Source organism: Gossypium arboreum, chromosome 4, assembly GCF_025698485.1.
Source record: "Gossypium arboreum isolate Shixiya-1 chromosome 4, ASM2569848v2, whole genome shotgun sequence".
Lineage (NCBI taxonomy): Eukaryota > Viridiplantae > Streptophyta > Magnoliopsida > Malvales > Malvaceae > Gossypium > Gossypium arboreum.
The window spans coordinates 69,520,890-69,529,475 of NC_069073.1; the positions used below are offsets into that span (position 1 = coordinate 69,520,890).

The following is an 8,586-nucleotide window of genomic DNA, read 5'->3' on the forward strand; positions in this document are numbered from 1 at the left end:
AATTATTTTAATATTATTTTTGGTGTTTATAACATGTGACTATATATGTGTAACACCCCAAACCTGGCCCAGACGTTACGACCGAATCTGGCGTGTCACATTGTAGCGTTACTAGAAAGTCATGTTTTATCTAAAGTCTTTCTTAGTGCTTAAAGAATAGCCTCGTTATAGATTAAAGTGAATGGAAGCTGTGCACCAAGTAGGATGCCAGAAACGAGGAGGTGAGTCAATTAGACTACTTAAGTACCGAGCTCTCTACGGATCCAATCCTAGACATGCACACAACCATTGCCACACTTTAACTGAATGATTGTTCATGAAAACCAATTCGTTTAAAACCATTTGAAAAGGTTATTAATTTTGAAAACGTTTTCGTTGCGGAAGCTTGGCTTTGTTATCGCGATATTTTGAAATCAAGTAACCTTTTTAAAACGCACCCTAGAGCTATTCAATTTCAAACAATTAAAACAATATCATATCTAAGCTAACAAAACATACTAAAAACAATTAAAAATAATTAAAGCGGCCTTATTACAAATTAAAACCCGAAAACGTAAACGAAATAATCTAGAATAAAAGTGAAGGCATAAACACTTATTTTAAGCAGTCCACATGGCCACTCTGAATCCCTCCAGCTCCAAGTCCACCGATCTAAGGCTCACCTGCAAAGATGGGAAAAAGGGGGTGAGTTTGGAAAACTCAGTGTGTAAAGTATCCCAACCAGAGCCCAAATCAGTTGAAGCTTTACTGGGCCTAAGCCCTATTCAAAAATCAGAGTTAACTGGGCCTTAGCCCATTTCAATATTAATCTGGGCCATAGCCCCTTACAATATTAGAGTATATTAGGCCTAGCCTATGTCAGTATCAATCTGGGCCGTAGCCTTATTACAAGTCGAGATATATTGGGCCTTGCCCATATTAACACAGTTGGGCCCAATTCAATATAGTTGGCCCATAACAAAACAGTCTCATATGATTAATGCATGATAACCCTATCCAACCCTGCACTTGCTTCTGTCCATCCCTACACTTCCTGTGGGGAATAAATCACCCACGCCATCCCTACACTTACAGTGTTAGCTCTAGTTGCGGCACTAACTATAATCCGCAACAAAGCTGCTTATATCAGAATATGTAGCACAGCCACCAGAATGGGTTTTTCCTCCATAACAAAACCCAACCCCATGCAATATGACATGTATGCAGAATATATAATTAACAAGGAATGCTTCAGAAAGACAGTCAGATTATAGCGTAAGAACAGTTATTTACCCTCGAGGGGCATAATTGTAAACTTACCCCTTCAGGGGTATTACAGTAATTCTACCTTACAGAGGTATTTCAATAATTTTATCAGTCTTTTTAGGGTTTCATGCTCATTACAGTTATTAACATATTAACAAAAACAATTATCGAGCGTTTTTACCGAATTGGGCCCATTGGCCCATTAACTCCATTTTGGCCCATTAAGCCCAAATATACCGAAGTGCACGAAATTGCGCACTCTGCAATCTTACCGTTGAAGTTACAAAAATTATCAATACAAACAATCCCACGAGCGCTCGTACACTCGCAAGTTCTCGAAATGCCAGCTTTTCGGCATTTTGGCTTTTCAGCTTTTGCCGATCTAGTCTACTAGTGGGTGTCGTTTACACACCTGATCTGTAATGATACGTTGGTGAGATCCACACACGAGTTGCCTTTGTTGCAAATACTGACTAAGTCTAGATCCAATCGTTTTGATGTCCTCGCTTCCCACTGCTCCTTGATCGACAGCCTTTATTCCACCTTATTCATAATAGAACGATAAATAAACCCAATAAACCCTTTAGTCCAAAATGATAGGCTCCCTAATCGATTAGGGATTTCTCAGCTTTTTTTTCCAGAACCACAAGATACGAATGGAAAGAGGGTTACGAATACTTACCACGAGATCTATTCAATGAAGAACGTTTCCAATACTTTCCTACCCTTAACACGAGTAAAGGATGAGTCCAAGAGGTCTAAAGGTGTTCGGCTTCCAACCTCTTAAAGTATGGTGACCTCAGATTTTCAACAAATAAGGGAGGAAGAAAAATAGAAGCTCGATGATGAGAGGGAGCAGATGTCGACAAGGCTAACACAGTTAGGGGATTTGGCTTTAGCGAAAAGACGAGTAAAACTAAAAGAGATCGGCACAAGTGGAAAACAAAAGTTGCGGTTTTGACTTTTGTGAGTGATCAGCTAAGGTGATTGAATGGAAGAGGTTTTTCCTTTATGATTGGTGAAGCAAAAAAGATGGGAAGATGACATTAAAAGAAAAGAGATGAATGGGTTAATGGCCTTGGCTTGAGGAACTAAGAGAGCAAGAGAATGAAAGAAGAGAAAAAGAATCATAAAGGCCAAAAATAATCGGCACTTATTTGCTATGGCCGGATGAGTGCATTTTGGCATAAAATTTTTTCTTAAATTCCAATTCCATGAATTTCTCATTGATTCTTGGCCAACTCAATGTTTGAATTTCATTCAAACTCCTAACCGATCAGTAGCATCCTTATCCACATCCTTGCACTGCTTCAGCACGCTGCCCAGAGTCCTGATTAGATCCTAACTCCTTCCCCACGCGTGCAGCAATAAATCAAGCCTTCTATGCGCGAGGTGAGGCTCGAACCCCAGACCTCCATCTGCCCTTGTGCCTTCGCCCATGCTGCTGGCCATTGCACCACACTTCTTTCTTTACTAATATAGGGTCACAATTAATCTTAATCTATTCCTACTCAACCTCGGTTACTTCCAAAATAAAAAGGAAATTTCACCTGCTATATATCTCAAACTTACGACATGCTAACCACACATACGCTGCTTGCCACTGCATCGAAGTTCCTTTCATGACATAATCCCCTCACAATTAATTTATAACCCTTACCTGCTTCAGTTCTGGCCCGCTTTAAAAATAAAACAGAAATTGCCCGCGCAAGGACTAGAACCTGCGCCCTCTCTGCGTGCCTAGCACGCTGCTGTCACTGCGCCACAGGTGCTCCTTGTGTTGGATTATGTTCGTAACTCCTCTTAACCCCTATTTTAACCATAACCTAAATACTAAAAAAACAACCCTTTTGCGCAAGCCGTGCCTTGAACCTAGGCACCTCCTACGCCCTCCTAGCGTGCTTAGCCACTGGGCCAAGTGCTTGTTTGTGCTAAAACTCAGCCCAAATTATTGATAAGGCCTACTGCCCAGATCCTTTTAATAATAAAAAAAAATGCTCAAATTTTTGCCAAAGCCCTGGATCGAGCCCAAGACTTTTCCCGAACTATAAACCCTTCGTAATTTATTTAATTACTAAATTAAACGTACCAAATAATAATAATTAAAACATCCAAATTATTCGGGCCGTCTTCTACCCAAACCCAGACTCAAGGTCCAATACTTTTACACCTAAAAATCGAGGCGTTACAATATGTGTGAATTTTGTGAGCTAATTTTATCATTTAATAGCTCAATTTGAGAAGAAGGACTAAATCGTGTAAAATGCAAATGTTAAAAGTGTCTATTAGCTATGAAATTTAAATGTAGAGGTCCTTATGATGTTATTATGCCATTGATAAGGTTAATGGACATTAGTGGCCTTATAATTGATGATTAAACGGTTTAATAACCAAGGGTAAAATGGTAAACTATGTATTAAGTTAGATTAAATAAAGCAAAAAGCTAAAATCATCTTATTTCTCTTCATCTTAATCGAATAACAAAAGAAAATAAAGCTTTGGAAGCATTTTAGGGTTTGGCCCTTGTTGTTCTTGATTGAGGTATGTTTTGAGCTAGGTTTTTGATGATTTCTATGTTTATGTGATTGTTGCTTCGTGTTCTAGCTAGCCCATGCTTTAATTTTTGAAAGTGTTATGATTTTGTGAAATGCCATTGATGAATGCTTGAGCTTTTGAATGTTTGATGATGAAAAATGAATATTTGTTGATTGATTTTTATGTTTTGTAAAGTGATTTTTGATGAAAAAGCCTAAATAGGATCAAATTGTGAAAAATTGTAAATTGAGGGATTGAAATGTGAAATAAATGAGAAATATAGGCTACTAGGGGCACTATGGTAATTCGACGAAGCATGAGTTTTCTCAAATTTGGTGTAATTTGTGTTTTTGTGAAATAAGGACTAAATTGAGTAAATATGAAACTTTAGGGGCTAAAGGTAAAAAGGCCCAAATTTGTGTTTATGAATTAAATTGAATGAATAGGTGGTTAAATGAGCTAAATTTGAATTCATATAGATTAAGAAAGAAAGAAATCATATTTAGATTGGGGGAAATCGAAAGTTGTCGAGTAGTCGATCCGATCCGTTTATCGTATATACGAGGTAAGTTCATATGCAAATAAATATCTTTAGATTGATTTATAAATGTTTAACTATCATTGAATTGCTATGAATGCTGAACGAGCAAATACGAGCAACAACCGGTGAAGTTATGATATCTGAAAGTCCCGTACGAACCTTAGGAATAGTATAGGATACGATACGAATGTCATGACATTAGTATTATCGAGATGTGATTGCATGTAAGAACATGCCTGGGACATTGGCATTGTATTGTGCTTACGTGTAAGAACATGTCGGGGACACTGGCATTGTATTGTGATTATGTGTAAGACCATGTCTGGGACATTGGCATCGTTATATGATTTCGTGGAAGACCATGTCTGGGACATTGGCACCGATATGTGATAACATGTAGGACCATATTTGGGATATGGCATTGTACGAGTTATACGTGATTTTCTGATAAACCGTAATTTATACATATTATTACCCCATGCTTAACATATTTTATGGATGATTTTTCCTTAGAATTGGTGAATTCGATGCTCCTAATGCTTTAATTTCATGTTTTATACTAAGGTGAGCATAGGAGAGCGAAAGGAACGAGAAACGGGCCAAAAATGGAGAAAATGGGCCAACGTATGAAATCAACATGGCCTGGACTTCCTCACACGGGTAGACCACATGGTCGTGTTAATTTGGCAGAATCGAAGCATGACTCACACGGGTAGAACACACGCCCGTGCCATTCTAACAGGCTCGAGCACGACCTGAAGTAATCGCACACGGGCGTGTCACACGGGCGTGTCCCTGCTGAGCCTAAGTTGAGTCCAATTCAGAAAAGGCTAATTTTAAGGGCTTTTAGGCATTCTAAAGCCTATAAATACACCCTAAAGGAAGAGGAAAAGGGGGACGCAGAGAAAAGGAGGCAGGGAACTGCTCAAGGGAAGTCGATAAATCCATCTCAAAAGCCAGATTCACCATCAAGACTGAAGATCTCCCCTCAATTTCCCTTCAGGAGTTTTGGGTTTTCTTTATGTTTTGTGTTCATTATTCTTCTGAGATGTTTTTCCTTTTTAGTTATGAACTAAATCCCCTAAATACCTAAGGGGAATGAAACCTAAGATGAATCTTGTTATTATTTTCTGAATTGTATGATAAATATTTAACTTGTTCTTAATTATGTGTTCTTAATTCTTTTTTTGATATCCCAAGATACTGATTCAAGATAAGCTTTTATTTAGAGGAGGAATAGACCCTGTCTAAGAATACATTTGTCATAATTAAGCGGAGTTGATTGTGCGCCTAGAGATAGGGTGACAAGATTTTGCCGGTTTAGGGTCAAACCTAAGAAGAGGATCCATAGATCGAGTTAATGCAACCCTAGGGTGTTAATTAGAGAAAAGTCTCAGTTATTCGACCTAGGGATTAGACGTTATTAGTCTTGAATAGGGATAATAACATAACTTAGGGATCTCTACGGAACACGTTAAATGAATAAATCGTCCGATTTGGAGTCAAAATAACAAGTGAAGTCTAGGTGGATTCTTCCTTAGGTTTTGTCTTAATTCAATCATTTTCCAAAAGTAATCCCCCAATTCTAGTTTCTGTGAATCCTTAGTTTAGATAATTAGTTAGTTAAAACAAAACCCCCTTATTCTTAGGCTAGATAATAAAAAGACAGTCATTATTAGTACTTTTAGTTCCTTTGGGTTTGACAATCTGGTCTTGCTAAAACTGTACTACTGTTCGATAGGTACACTTGCCTACATCGTGATAATAGTTAGTTTCAAGAACGATTAATTATAAATATATAAAACTTACCTATCATGAAAATCACGATCAAGTTTTTGGTGCCATTGCCGGGGAACTAAGATATTAGGAACACTTAAATTTTATTACTTTAGCCATTTATTTTTTTGCAAGTTAATTCTATTTTATTTTTATTATTTATTAATTTAATTTTTCTTTATCTTGGTAGGTTTTTATAGTTTATGACTAGAAGAAACCCATCAGGACCATTACTTTTTGACGAAGAAATCGATCGCATAGTTCGCAAAAACCAAAGAGAAATAAGGCAAAGCTTAATATACACATAGAACGAGAAAGAGGATGATATTCAAACCCCAACAGAGGAGATGGCTGAAAACTAAGACAACCAGCTACCTCCTGCGATACCCGTTGAACTAGCAAATCAAAATCCAGCTCCTTGTACTATGTATGATTTTGCTAAACCTACTTTAACAGGAACTGAGTCAAGTATAGTTAGGCCTGCTATTGCTGTAAATAATTTTGAACTAAAACCTAACACTATTCAAATGATATAGCAATTTGTTCAATTTGATGGTTTGTAGGATGAGGATCCAAACACTCACTTGGCAAATTTCCTGGAATTCTGTGATACATTTAAAATTAATAGCATTTCTGACAATTCCATTCGCCTTTGGTTATTCCCTTTTTCATTGAGGAACAAAGCTAAATAGTGGTTGAACTCGTTACCACGAGGGTCAATTACTACTTGGGAACAAATGACCGAAAAATTTCTATTAAAATATTTCCAGTCGGCTAAAACAGCCAAATTACGTAATGATATCTCTTCGTTTGTGCTGATGGACTTAGAAACTCTTTACGATGCATGGGAGAGATACAAGGACCTACTACGAAGGTGTCCTCACCATGGTCTACCTCTATTGTTGCAAGTTCAAACATTCTACAATGGTGTGAACCCCTCGACAAGATAAATGATTGATGCAGTAACTGGGGGAACCATCAACAACAAAACACCTGAAGAGGCTTACGAATTTATTGAAGAGATGTCACTGAATAACTATCAGTGGCAACTCATCAGGACTAAGCCAACTAAAACAACAGGCGTTTATAATGTTGACTCGGTTACTATGCTGTCAAACAAGGTAGAACTTCTAAATAAAAAGATTGATGGTTTACTTGGTTCTACTCAGGTACATCTAGTAATAAGTTTGAGATGAGTGGAGGAGGAGCATGCACAGAGTATCAACCCTTCAACCTTAGCATCGAGGAGGAACAAGTCCAATATATGGGTAACAATAACTTTAGTTCCTAAAATAACCCATATAGTAACACTTATAATGCAGGTTGAAGGAACCATCCTAATTTCTTGTGGGGCGGTCAAGGAAATCAGAGACCACAACATCCTTCGAGTTTTCAACAACCACCCTATCAACAGGAAAAGAAACTGAACCTTGAGGAGATTCTGTCTAAATTTATCTCGGTGTCTGAAACCTATTTCCAGAACACCGAGATAGCACTTAAAAATCAACAAGCGTCGATCCAAAGGCTTGAAACTCAGATAGGCCAACTTTCCAAACTAATCTTTGAACGACCACAAGGTAGCTTGCCAAGTAATACTGAAACCAACCCAAGGGAACAACTCAACGCGATTAATGTTCAAGATGAAGAAGGATTCGTTGGGCCTGAGCCAGAATCGAGGCAAGAAACTGTGGTGAGCAGAGGTCAAGGTGAGGTAGGTCATAATAAAAACAAATCAGTGAATGTCAAATATAAACCTTGTGTTCCATACCCCAATGCGACAAGGAAAGACCGCTCGGATGAACAATTTGGTAAATTCCTTAAACTCTTAAAAAAATTACATATTAACTTACTGTTTATTGAAGCTCTATCGCAGATGCCAAACGCAATGAAAATTTTAAAAGAGCTTTTAGGAAATAAGCCAAAGTTGGACGAGGCGTCACATGTGGAGCTAAATGTAGTTTGCTCAGCTATTCTACAGAATAAGCTACCCAACAAACTAAAAGATCCCGAGAGTTTTACGATTCCTTACTTAATTGGTAGTTTAGATGTCAATAATGCATTAGCTGATTTAAGGGCTAGTATTAACGTCATGCCCTAGAAAATGTTCAAACAATTAGGTCTTGGGAAACCCAAACAGACTAGGATGAGCATTCAATTAGCAGATAATACTATAAGATTTCCTAAGGGTATTATTGAAGATGTGCTAGCTAAAATCGATAAATTTATATTTCCCGTTGACTTCATTGTTCTAGACATAGAGGAGGATAGTAGCACTCCTTTGATTTTAGGATGGCCTTTTTTAGCAATTGTTAAAACGATTATTGATGTTTGCAAAGGTGAGCTCACACTTCGTGTGGGAGACGAAACAATCACAATTCAAGCTTGCAATTCTGGTAACACATCGGAAATTGAAAGTGATCGTCTAAACCATTCTACTAAAACTGACAATATGATGCAACCTACTTTACAGGAAATGAGTCTGAAAGAAG

The 8,586-nt window shown here is 37.7% G+C and overlaps 1 non-coding gene across 1 annotated transcript; it reads right to left on the reverse strand.

The window, feature by feature from the left end:
- Positions 1-6,882: 6,882 nt before the first annotated feature.
- LOC128291997 (small nucleolar RNA R71) lies at positions 6,883-6,989 on the reverse strand. Its single transcript, XR_008281981.1, has one exon. It is a non-coding gene; the product is annotated as a small nucleolar RNA R71 (small nucleolar RNA).
- Positions 6,990-8,586: the final 1,597 nt, after the last annotated feature.